At 42.3% G+C, this 13154-nt stretch overlaps 1 protein-coding gene across 4 annotated transcripts in view; it reads right to left on the reverse strand.

The window, feature by feature from the left end:
- Positions 1-13154, reverse strand: part of DSCAM (DS cell adhesion molecule) — a 479690-nt gene that overhangs the window by 358709 nt on the left and 107827 nt on the right. The gene's annotated exons all lie outside the window — the stretch shown is intronic.

Here is a 13154-nt window from a genome sequence, read left to right on the forward strand (position 1 = left end):
TTTTTCCTTAAAACTAGATGGATGGACAGAATCTTTTCTTCCCTCCTCCTCCTTAGGTAAGCATTTGTCACTGACATTTGTGAGAGTTGCAGGCTCCCATCAAGACAAGGCTGCTGTGGATACTGGCAGGTGTGAATGCAAGGGAATAATTCATTCTCCTCAGACTTATTCCTGGGCAAGAAAATGTGCAAATGCTCTTCTAAACCCAGGACTACACATAAGGAAGGAAAAAAAAAAAAAAAAGAAACCAAACCCAGCAGAGTGCTGCTTTTGAAAGGATAGTTTATCCCAAACAATATTTTGCATCACTCATCGCTATTTAAAAAAAAAAAATTATTACCATAGATAGGACAATCCCTTAAATATGGTGCCCAGACTTCTACTTTTATGGCATTTAATTTTCTTTAAGTGTTTCTCTCCAGTGCCAGAAGTCCTCAAGGAATGTGAATGTGGGTGGGCTTGAATCCCACTTTGCTAACAGCTGGGTTTAAAATTTGAGAATTCAAAGTTGTCCAAGTATTAAGGAATGGCAGCTGGTTGGATTTTTTGTATTAATTTCTATTCTTTGGGTTCCCCGCAGAGTTTAACTCACACCTTGTGCATCAGCAGTGACACCAGCTAGAGAAAAATGAGTTTTTGTTTTGGGGCAAATTGAAACAGAAGATTTTGAACTGAGTAGTTCATGTGCTGATAGCAATCAAGTCAAGATAACACAAAGCCTGCACACCTCCTCAGCTTGCTGCCACAACTGGAACAACTGGTGTCCCAGAGGGCAAGGGACATCCTAACTGCTCTGAATAATGCTGAACTGCTAAGGCAGGAGATTTCCCCACCTAAGAGTTCATGCAGAGACATGAATTTCCCTTTTGCACTTCTACATCAGATTTTTCTGGTGTCTTATTGCATAATTTTCACCTGTGGCTTCACTTTTCTTCCCAATACCCTAAAAAGACAGCAAGTGACTAAAAGGCTGCCTACAAGAGCCTAGCAGACCCAATTTGTGCCCATTTGTGAGCCCCTAAATGTCACCCAGTAGAAGTGTGGATTCCCTGCTGTGAATATCACTCTCCTGCCAGGAAATCTGCCTTGCTGTCCTTCTCAGATCCCTCTGAGGTGTAATCCCAGAAAGTGCTTAGCTGACACCTCTGTTGTTCAGCTTTTTGAATCTCTTTTAGAGTTCTTGCTCTTTTCATCTATTTTAAGAAAAATTCATGGCCAATAACATCATCACCAGGCTTTTGAAAATGACCAAACTGGGTCTGTTTTCAGTTGTTCACCTCTCACATTGAACTGCCCACAAAGGAAATTAACCCACCAGGGATCATCTGGTGGATGAGAGGCTGGACATGCCCTGTCCATGGGTGCTGGGACACAGAAATCCCCTTGTGCTGGGCTGATCCCACAGTCTGGGCTGCAGATGAGGGGGAAATTCTGTCCCTGTTCCCTGCTCAGGTGATTCCCCACCTGCAGAGCTGCCCCAGGCCTGGCCCAGCCCAGGGAGGAGCTGGAGCTGCTGCAGAGAGCCCAGAGGAGGCTCCAGGATGGGCAGAGGGATGGAGCAGCTCTGCTGGGAGGAAAGGCTGGCACAGCTGGGATTGTTCACCTGCACAGGAGAAGCTTTGGGCTGAGCTCAGGGTGGCCTTGCAGGGCCTGCAGGAGCCTCAGGAAAGCTGGAGAGAGACAATTTCCAGGGGATGCAGGGACAGCACTCAGGGAATGGCTTCACACTGATAGAAGGAAGGCCTGTATTGGATATTAGGAAGGAATTGTTCCCTGTGATGGAAATGAGGGGCTGGGATGGAATTCCCAGAGCAGCTGGGGCTGCCCCTGGATCCCTGGCAGTGCCCAAGGCCAGGTTGGACACTGGGGCTGGAGCAGCCTGGGGCAGTGGAAGGTGTCCCTGCCATGGCAGGGGATGTGGAATCAGATGATCCTTCAAGTCTCTTCCATCCTATGATCCTCTGATGACCCCAAGGGATGGATCCCCTGGGAAGGGATGGACTCTGACACCCAACAGAGATTGCACAAAAGATGTCCAAGCACCTCTCTGTCACCTCAGGCACAGTCTGGCTCTCAGAGAGCCTGAGGAGGACAGGGAAGGGTGGCTCAGCTCTCTCTGTGCTAAAGGCAGGCTGCAGCACAGACAGACCCTCATCTGCCCCACTTGGAGATAACCAGATAAAGAAGAAGGAGCACAAAGTGAAGCAAGTTTTACTAACTTGTGGCTGTCATAACCTTTGCTTCCTCACAGGAATTACCTCCCTTGACCTACCATCCACTTCAGAGCCTTCGTTAACCTTCTTTAACCTTCTTTAAATTAGAAATTATAATGTAGGCTTGGAAAAAATAAGGGGGGAAAAAAGAGATAATCCCACTGAGACATGAATCTCCAGCTGATAGAAGCAGACATTGATTCTGTCAGCCAAGGGTTTGACCTGTGATGCCAAAACTGGAAAGATGCTCTTACCAGAGGGGTTAATTCAGACAACTCTTTTAAAATGCAAATTTTCTGCTTTTTGCTTTTCTTGATTTCAAGCACAGCCAAGCAGGGGCTGTAATTAGAGAATGGGTAGTCGGCACTGTTCACCAGTTGTGCGTAAGCTTTAAACTAATAACTCAGCAATTAGAAGAAAAATGAGCAGTAATTACACACATTTTACTCACTGCTAGACAGATGGAACATTTTCTGCTCGTTATTGGCAAACTGTCACTGCGTTTATTTCATTTTTAGTGTTTACTGTTTGTTGTAGTTTGATTAGGAATAATTACAGGCTAGGAAAAATATGAAAGAAATGAACAGCCTTTTCATTTTTACATCCTTAAAGTGATACAGCCATTTCTTCCCCCATTTTCTCCAAGATGAACATGCTCTCTGTTTAAAACTTCATTAAAATCAGGCTGCACCTTCTGGAGCTTGGTGAAAAAAAGGATTAGGGCAGTGCAGGAAAGACCATCCTCTCCAGAATGGCTGATAAAACACTGCTGGGGTCACAGGCAGCTTCCCTGGTGGGCACTGCTCCATATTGCCAAGCTATTGCATAAATTGGTTTATATTTATTGCAGCGACAGGGCTTTAGTCAAAAGGGGCATCTGAGGCAGATCCCTGCCCACAGCTGCAGGGAAATATCAGTGTCCTTACCCAAGGTAAGCAGGAAAACACAAGAGGAGTCCTGGAGGTAGGACTTTCATTTTCCCACCTTGCTGGAGTTTGTTTCCCTATCCCCTCCTAGCTAATTCTGGATTTCTGAGCCTTTATGTTGAACAAACTGTGCCTTACTCCCAATCTTTGGGGATGATTTGAGGGAAGGGAGGGGTTTCACCTGTGCAGAGCAAAGTATCCAAAGTTTCCAAAGGAACCAGGCACTTGGAGAGATTTCTAAATACTCAAGCTTTGAACCAGGGATAAAGACTTCCTGGTTTAATTCTATTCATGACAAGGTTTTTCTAAGCCTCTACCTGAAACATTTAGAGAAAAAATGTGGAGGTCAGAGCTCATTCCTTCCTCAGTTCCAGCATGACTGAGGTCCTTGCACAGCCCCTGCCTGCACCAGACTCCTGGATATCACTGACATTTTTTATAGATAGGATTGGGAAAAAAGCAAATGAATGTTGCTATCAATACATCCTTCTGACATTACAGACTAAACAGACATTGTGACAAGGTGTGGGGGGTGGGAGGTGGATCAAGCCTGCTTTGCCTCAGGAATCCATTCAGTGATTGTGTAAGGTCTGAAGGCCAAGGCCCAAACAATCACAATGTGAAGATTTCCTCTGCTTTGCTTCAAATATCTCCGGCACAATTTTATTCATCAACCTTCCAACTGTCTCTGCCTTCTTTACATCTAGGTTGTTTTTTTTTTTTTAAATAAAGGATCAAAGCAACAAACCTGAGGAAAAAAAAAGGATAATTAATTTCCCAGCAAATATAATGGGATTTGAATGTTGGGAATGGGGTGAACCACTGATAAATTGATTTAAATTCACTGACGCACATAATCTAATAGCACTGGAAGGAATAACAATGCTAATGAAGTCCTAGGAAAATCCAAACTAGTCCTGTTATGAAATCTGGCTGCAAACTTCACATGAGACAGAAGTGGATAATCTCCCATTTATGTACTGCCTTGGAAAAGTTTCCTGGCTCTATGGTAGCACCTTTAGGGCAATGAAATTTTGGCATGACTCATAAATCCTGCACTAGTCAGGTTGGAATGGACAATCTTATCACTGGGAAAGTTTTCCCACTGCCAGCCTTTTTGTCTGGTACAAAGCTGCCAGGCACTGTATCCACCTCTCCTTTCACAATTCATAGCCAATGGTTTTCTCAGCAACACTAAATAAATGTTCTCCCTGATGCCACAACTGAACATGAATGAACCCTACAGCACAAGGCATCACATGAAGCAGCTTTTTCAAGGCCTGAAACATACAGTAGCACTGAAATAGGTTTCCTTGCCAAGAAAAAGAAAATTGTCTTTGAATGCATATTATTTTAAGACTTTTCTGAGTGCTCTTTACTTATAGTTTCAAGTTTTTCTCCAGAATAATGAGCAGTGGATTCTTCTTCTACACTGCCAGCTGAAAGACCAAACAGAGGCTCTACAGACCTGGGAGGTAGAGATGATGGAGGGGAAAAAACACCATCAGTACAGGAGCAGGACAGAGGCTTTGATTGTTGCAGCAGTAGAAAGCAACAAAATAGTAATGGCAAAGAAATGGAAACCAGGAAAAATGGCTGAAAGAGCAAAGACTGTGCACTAACAGAGGACTTCAAATGATGCAGCAAAACATTCACTACAAGGCATTGGTGCTTTGGCGCATGAGGCAATTCCTACTTATGAGGCTGTTGTGGAAATTTCTAAAAGAAAAAAGGTCAATCATAGAATCATAGAAAGTACAGAAAAATGGAATGGCCTGGATCGGAAGGGAGCTTAAAGATCACCTGATTCCAAACCCCCTGCCATGGGCAGGGACACCTTTCACTGTCCAAGGCTGCTCAAAGTTTCACTCAACCTGATCTTGAACACTGCCAGGGATGGGGCAGCCACAGTTTCTCTGGGCAACTCATGCCAGGGCCTCACTACCCTCCCAGGGAGGAATTTTTTTACAATATCCCATCTAACCGCACTCTCTGGCACTGGCAGCCATTCCCTGTGTGCTGTCCCTGCATGCCCTGGAAATTGTCTCTCTCCAGCTTTCCTGGGGCTCCTGCAGGCCCTGCAAGGCCACCCTGAGCTCAGCCCAAAGCTTCTCCTGTGCAGGTGAACAATCCCAGCTGTGCCAGCCTTTCCTCCCAGCAGAGCTGCTCCATCCCTCTGCCCATCCTGGAGCCTCCTCTGGGCTCTCTGCAGCAGCTCCAGCTCCTCCCTGGGCTGGGCCCAGGCCTGGGGCAGCTCTGCAGGTGGGGAATCACCTGAGCAGGGCACAGGGACAGAATTTCCCCCTTTCCTGTGGCCCTCACTGGGGGATGAGCCCAGGACACAATTGGCTTTCTGGGCTGCAAGCAGACATTGCCAGCTCATGTCCAGCCTTTGTCTAGGCTATATTTATCCAGCCTTATGTTGGAAGGCAATTTCGAGTAGGTGGGGAACTGGAAACCAGCTGGTTTTTTATTATTTCTGAAGTTGGAACAAACATGATCCAACAGAGCTGAGACACTACACCAAGGCAAGCTTCTGCCCAGCAAACAGCAGCTGGAAATTGTCCTTGCAAAATTATTCACTCCCTGAACACTTGGGAGCACAGTCCTGGCAACCACAGGTTATAGAACTCTCTTTTTATATCTTAAATTCATAATAACCCACTCTCTTTTTGTATCTTAAATTCATAATAACTCACAATTCATAATAAATTTTAATTTCCTTTTAGCTGTGCTCTGAAAGGAATAACATAAAACCACTGGCAGTTTCACATTTCACAATTTCAATAAAATTTGGAAAACAGCACTTTCCTCATGGTGACAGAAGAAAGAGAATTTCTGTCTCGTTGTAAAGCTGTGCTGTTAATGATATTTAATTACCCACGCTTAATTACACCTGGCACTCTCCATCTTTGGCTCCTAAGGATTTTCCTAGTTAGATGATTAATGTGCATATAAGTGTGGAAAATTTCAAAGCTGGGGCTTAACCTTGGCACTAAGCATGGCAAACTCCAGCATCTGCACACTCATAGCTGGGCTCCATTTCTTTCTTGCACTTTATCAGTACAAAGGTACTTTGATAGCAGAGGTAACATTCCACAGAGGGGAAAAAAAGAAGTCCTATGAAATTTGCTTGAATCATTTATTTTTCCCCCCTAATTAAGGTTTTGCACCAGGACACCAAGCAGAAGCACAGATTTTGGACACTTAATTTGATCTCCACAGGGAGAGTTAAAGAAAAATAACAATTTTTATAAATGTGCTGTAATAATTGAGTGTTGTACATAGCATTCAATAAACCTGAAATAATTATAACAAACTTCTTCTTACCTGGCAGAACCCAAGGGCACCTCTTATCTACTTTTTTTTTTAATAGATCATAAGTCTCTAATTTCTATTCTACTCCAATATGTAGCAGTTTTGTAAATTATTCTCAGAGCATCAAAACTGTGCTTCATCAGGGTCTCCACAGGAACCTGCATTATTAATTACATGTTATATAACATTTGAATAGTATTCCTGAATGGCTTTCAGAGCAATTTTTAGAATATCCTACTTATGTCCTGGAGGATAAATGTGAATATTAGAAGTCCATAAGGAGTGACCTGTTCTGACCAGAGTTTTGGTTTTGTTTTTTTTTTTTTTTTTTTTAAGATGGCACAAGTAGGATGGAATTATAATTATACATATATATATGTGTACATATATATATATATATATGGCAACACTAAGTCTTTGTAAAAGATTTTGCAACAATAGCACTGGGTCATGTAGTAAAGTTAAAACTTTATTCTGGAGTAGAGCTTTTGTTTGGAGTTGCATGAGATTTGGGCTCCTCAGTTCTTGTATCTGGTTGCAGAAGAATAAATTAAATTCATGTTTTGGTATTGCAATCCACCAAGTGACACAGAATAGTTTTATGGAGATCATTTTATGTTTGTTTTGAAAGAAAAAAGGTGCCTAAACTGAAGTTGTTTTAATTCCATTCCATCTACAACTCTAATCAAAGAATCCCACTGGATAGAAAATAAATAAATAGACAAATAAATACACAAGCAGATTGATACATAAACTCTTGAGAAATAATCAGACTCTCTCTCTTTCCCTTGCAAGAGTTTCAAAAATGACCAATGTCTTTCAGCTTAAAAAAAGTGAAAACACCCTCAATTTCATTTATCACTGAAGTTCCTGTCACAGTTTACAGCTGCACCATCACAAACAGAGCAAAAAGTTAAACAGCCTTGGAGAACCCAAAATTGTTCCCTGGCAAATAGAAGCAAATAATCATTAATACTGGCACAGCCCTTCCAGCCCATCAAGGCCAAGCTGTGACTGATTCCCACCTTGTCCCCAGCCCAGAGCTTGGAGTGCCACATCCAGGCCTTCCGTGGGCACCTCCAGGGATGGGGACTCCAACCTCCCTGGGCAGCCTCTTCCAATGCTTAACAACCCTTTTCATTCAGAAATCCTTCCTAACACAAACTTTCAAAATGTGATTGCTTATCTTCAACCCAAACATGTGGAAAAGTGCTTTAAATAGCATGAAAACCTGAAGGAAGAGTAGTTTGTTAGGCAGAAAAGCAAGACCAGAGAAAACAACAGGTCATGGATGAATTAGCCCTTACAAAGCAGGTTTACTTCAGCAGGAACACAACAAAATTAAAATTCCCTTTACTCTTCCAAGCAAAACCCTCGTGGGCTTGGAGCAGGTATTTATGAACTGGTTCTTGCTGACTGTGCCAGAACACCAACTTCTTTGCTGAGCAAACTAAACTAATTGTTGCTCCAATATGAAAGCAGATATTCCCTTTCCCACTTCTGACTCAGCTTCGAGTGAAATAATTTCTCCATGTATTAAAGAGGCAGACAACCAATGCAATTTCACAGCCAACTTCTTGCAAATATTGATCCAAGGCAACTCCATTAATGGGTTGTTTTATTAATGTGCTTTGTCAACTTTATTAACCACTATTCATGAGGACTCTGTCCTAAGGGTTTTCCTCTCAAAATTAAAATGAAGTGAACAAGAAGAAAAGCATCCCACAGTTACTTGTGCATTTTTATAAACAAAGGTGATTATTAAAAATCTTTTGGTAGAGAGAGAAGCTCAACTTTTCCTCAGCATTTCTCAGGGTACTAAGATACATCTCATTGGTGAGGTTTGCTTAGTTTCACCCTCTTTACATGACTTGGGGATTAAAAATGAGATATGAGTCAGCAATGTGCTCTTTCATCCCAGAAAGCCAATTGTATCCTGGGCTACATAAAAAGAAGTGTGGCTCTGAGGTCAAGAGAGATGATTTTCCTCTTCCACTTCAGTCTGTATCCAGCTCTGGGGTCCCAGAACAAGAATAACATGAACTTGTTGGGTTGGGTCCAGAGGAGGACCACAAAAATGGTCAGAATGTGGGAGCACCTTTCCTGTGAAGAAAGGCAGAGACAGTTGGGGTGGCTCAGCCTGGAAAAGAGAAGACTTTGGGGAAACATTATTATTATTGCTTCTAAGTCTGCAAGGTGCGGGAGGCTTATAGAAAACATGGAGACTCTCTGCCAGGACCTGTAGAGACCAAAGAACAATGATTTAAAACTGAGAGAGGGTAGATCTAGAATGGACCTAAAGAAGAATTATTTTTTACTTTAAGAGTGGTGAGACACTGAAAGAGATTATCCAGAGAAGCTGTGGCTGTCTCATACCTGGAAGTGTTCAAAACCAGGTTGGATGGGGTTTGGAGAAAATGATGCCTCAGGTTTGAGCTTTTCTATTTTTTCAGATTCTGTGCTGCTTTACTGTGTAGTTCTGAGCTTCATATTCTGGGATGGTGAGCTGTCTGCACAGGGCAGGGAGACAAAACAATTCCTGCTCCAGCTGGGCACCAAGGACAAATGATCCAAATCTCAGCCCCAGAGCACAAACCCCGTGGGCTGGAGAGAGAAAAACAAGCAGGGTGGGACTGCAGGGGCTAAAGCTGGAATGGGACGATGAACTGCAAGATGCAAATGGAGCAGAACTGATCCCAGGGACAGACCCCGTGCCCGGCCGTGCATTTTGGGGCCATTTTGGTTCATCTTGGGTGCAGCCCTGGCTGGGCTCTTGTGCTGCCCAAGGTGCATCCATGGAGGAGATGCTTTGAATAAATCCCTGCTTTATTCTTTAGCTCTGCCCAGCCTCTGCTCTGGGTCAGCCTTCCCAAGGCATCAAAACTTGGTCTAGTGAAAGATGCCCCTGCCCCTGGCAGAGAGGTTGCACTTTAATGGCCTCCTGCAACCCAAACCAACACTTAATAATCATCAATATAAAAGAGTAGCAAGCCTTTTTGAAGAAATTCATAAACTCCTTGGAGATCTGGATAAGACTTTGGAATGCCTTGCTGGTTGAGGAAAATGTCATTCTGTTATATTTGTTTTTCCCATATTATGCAGAGGGATTAAAGAAGGCTACTTACTTCAGAGCCAGAACACAACTGAAAGTGCAACAAGACCTTCAATTTTGTTTTACAGACAAAAAAAGCTCATTACAGATAATCTCAACTTTAAAAAAATTCTGTTGACCATCACAAATATCTGCCTTAATCCTAAATATTTCAACACTCATTTTAGAAGCTGGTTTCTAAAGGGCTTCAGCAGCTTTAGACTCAGACTGTGCTGCATGGGTCTGCAGCAGTTCTTCCATTAATACATCTAAATACTTCTGCTGTATTTTTAAGAAGAAGGTAATATCAGGAATACTACTGGAAGTTGAATTAGAAAGACAGCTGAGCTGAATCCTATTTGTTACTCCAGATAGAATCATGGAATGGTTTGGGTTGGAAAGGACCTGAATGCTCATCCAGTGCCACCCCTGCCATGGGCAGGGACACCTTCCACTGTCCCAGGCTGCTCCAAGCCATAAAGTCCAACCTGACCTTGGACACTTCCAGGCATGGGGCAGTCACATCTTCTGTGGATAAATATATCTTTTATCTTTTGAGTTTTCCCCTCAAGGAAGCCAAGTCCTTTCAGCTAAAGTGTGTATATGAATGAAGGGCAACTAGTAGCACAGAGTTCAATTAGCCCAGGGTTCAAGTGCAAGTGACCTCATTGTGAATCAATAGCAGTGTTTAACTAATAAAAATAGAATGAATTTATGGCCCCACTGAAGTCAGAGGACATTTGCAACTTGCTTCCATCTCCAGACTTAGAAAGAAAAGTCACATACCTGCCCTGCTGAGCTGATGTAACTTCCTTTCCCTCATGCCTTCACAGATAATTTGTCTCTCTTACACTACACACAGAAATCCTGGGGTTTGCTGTCCCCATCATCCTTTCCCTTGAGCACTGACCACTGCAGAGCATCCCTGGAGCTCAAGGGAGAGCATGAGAGGACATTTCTATTTCCTCACAGCCACTTGCTGCCTGACCAGTCCTACTCATCCCAGGCCAGTTACTCAGCACAGCTCCATCAGTGGGCTCCCTTTCTTCTTAACATGAGGAACAAAATCAAAATCTTTGCCAGCTCATTCTACAGCTTCTCTAGAAAATTCACATTTAGAAATGTTCAGTGTGAAGTGAAGCCAAGGAGAAAAACAATCCCCCCAAAAAATTAGTTTTTCAGGGACTGTGTCACTGCTGAGGGAGAGGGAAGTTTACCAAAGGAAAGTTGCCTTTTAACTCCAGTTTTTTCAATATGAGAAAAGTCTCTGATAGAGTTGACAAATGGAAAACAAATTTTCACCAAGTATAACAACTTAATAGGCTTTTCTTCATAAAATATTAATCTACTTGCTTCCCTTGACCTTTTTTTAACATTTTTCTCCCATTTTGTCTTCCAGCTAGAGCCTTGGTAATGGTGAGGAACAGAGAGGTGCTAAACAGTGATGAAGACGGCAGTGAATGTGTTTGCTTTTATGGCCTGCAAAAATTCTCCATGGGTACATTTTGAAAAAGGCACAGGTTGTATTAATAGGTGTCACACAAAAAGAATCAGGAGCAGGAAAAATTACTAAAGAAAAGATATAATTTTAGCAGTAAGGTGGCTGGATGAAGGTGAATGTTAAACTGAACAGATGATGCCTTGCCAAGTGACTCTTGTAACAGCTGCTCTAAACCAGACACCACCAGAACAGTGAATATAAAGTTATTGATGTTACTAATTGTACTGTGTCTCATTTTGCACCATTGTTCTGTCAGGTTCCTGCAGAAATTTCTGACAAATACACTACTTACACTTTTCAGCCAGCTAGTAGCATTTTAACATGCCATTCTCAGGGGGAGAAATAAAAAGTGAAAATCTGAGCTATTTTGAAAAACTTGCTTCATTAGGAACGGGTCCACTGTCACATACAAGAGCATTTCATTCCCCTGGCTGCTGTGAGAAAAGTAAAATAAATTATTAGACACAGGAAAAAAATGTAGAACAGAGGCAATTTTTCATTCCACTTATTAGTAGCTAGAACTTTCCTGACAGGAGCAGGCAGTGACCCCTTCCCCCAAGGAGAAATCAGCCATAGGATGGTGGCCAACACTTCCAGAAACATCCTCCTACCTTGCACCTGAGAGATAGAGGCTGGCACTCAGCAAGGTTTTCAAAACAGCTGGAGGTCACAAATGCACTTGTGTCCCCTTTATTTAACTCCTTTCCTAAAGGTCAGAGAGAGGAGCAGTGGAAAAGTCAGGAGCTGAGCTCAGTTTTGAGCTGATCTGAACCCCAGGATGACTCTTGGTACATTCTCCCTGCCATCAGCATTACACTGCTAAGAAATAGAGCTGAGCATTAAAGGGCATTGTTTTGGTGGGATTATGAGCAGAAGTGTTCTTAGATAAAGAAAAATAACTCCTCACTTCTGGCCTGGAGTCCAAACAGCAACCTGAGGAATGAACTTTCCAGCCTGATTAAATAAGCCAAGGCCCTTTGTCACAGAAGCAGCATCTGTTCCAGGAAGAGCCAAAAAATATTTTTGCTGATTCATTTGCTGCCTATCAAGACTGAATTATGAGCCTGTCTCAGAAAAGAAAATGAAATTATCATCAGAAGTTTTTACATGGAGATTTTTGTGACGATATATAGAGATATATATAGATATATAGCTATATATTTAGCTCATTTGCTCTTCAAGGTTAAAACAGAATAATTGTGGCTGAACAAATACTTCCCCTGGCAAGCACAAACAGAATTTCAGTCACACTTTCTGTGCAGAAGAGTTGGAAGGCAAGGTCAGAGTCGTGCTCAAACTAAGATTTAAAAACTCTGATTTCATAGAGTCTTTATACAGGAATGCTTTAGAAATGTTCATAACCACAGCTTTTGTTGGTGGCTTCACAGCTTTATTGCCAAAACTCATCAGCTGTCACAGATGAGCTAATTTGGGGGGCAAGGGGTGAAAGAGCAAAGATGATTCTACATGGGTCAAGTTGCTAGCAATTAAATTTGTAAGGTTGCAATTAAAAAAATAAAATACTGTTAACTAAATTTGAAAGCACAGACCAGATTAAAAACAGATCAAGCCAGTGAGGTATCACATCTTTTTCAGGCCTTAACAGAAAAAACAAAGCAAGGTGTTATTCTTGATTCAGCAAAGCCACACAAAAGCTAATTATCTGGTATTTCTAAATTACTCACAATGTTCCCTGTCCATCATTTGGAAATGGCTTGTTAATGCTTACCTGGTAAATATGACATGTCTGGGTAAATGCAAATATGTGGCTAAAGAAACACTGAGACAGCCAAGCTAAATAAAGTCCATTTGAAAGGGCAAAGTGTGTTCCATATTTTACACATGTGGATAAGTAGAAAGGTTGACATCAGATAAAGATGCAAAGCTGGGAAAGGATTGTGAGCTTCAAAGCCAATGAGTGCTTGGGAAATTGAACACAGGGACTGGGTTATATAGTTGAGGATTCAGCTGAGCAGCCCACAGAATTGGAAAATTGTCTTTTGATTATTGGTATATGTGGCTGATTTAATACAAAGAATCTGGATGATGCATAGAATAGGACCCTCCTTGTACTCCCTATCCAGTACAGAATAAATCAGCTTTCA

Source organism: Agelaius tricolor, unplaced genomic scaffold (assembly GCF_023055355.1).
Source record: "Agelaius tricolor isolate 1412-34295 unplaced genomic scaffold, bAgeTri1.0.p SCAF_7, whole genome shotgun sequence".
Classification (NCBI taxonomy): Eukaryota; Metazoa; Chordata; class Aves; order Passeriformes; family Icteridae; genus Agelaius; species Agelaius tricolor.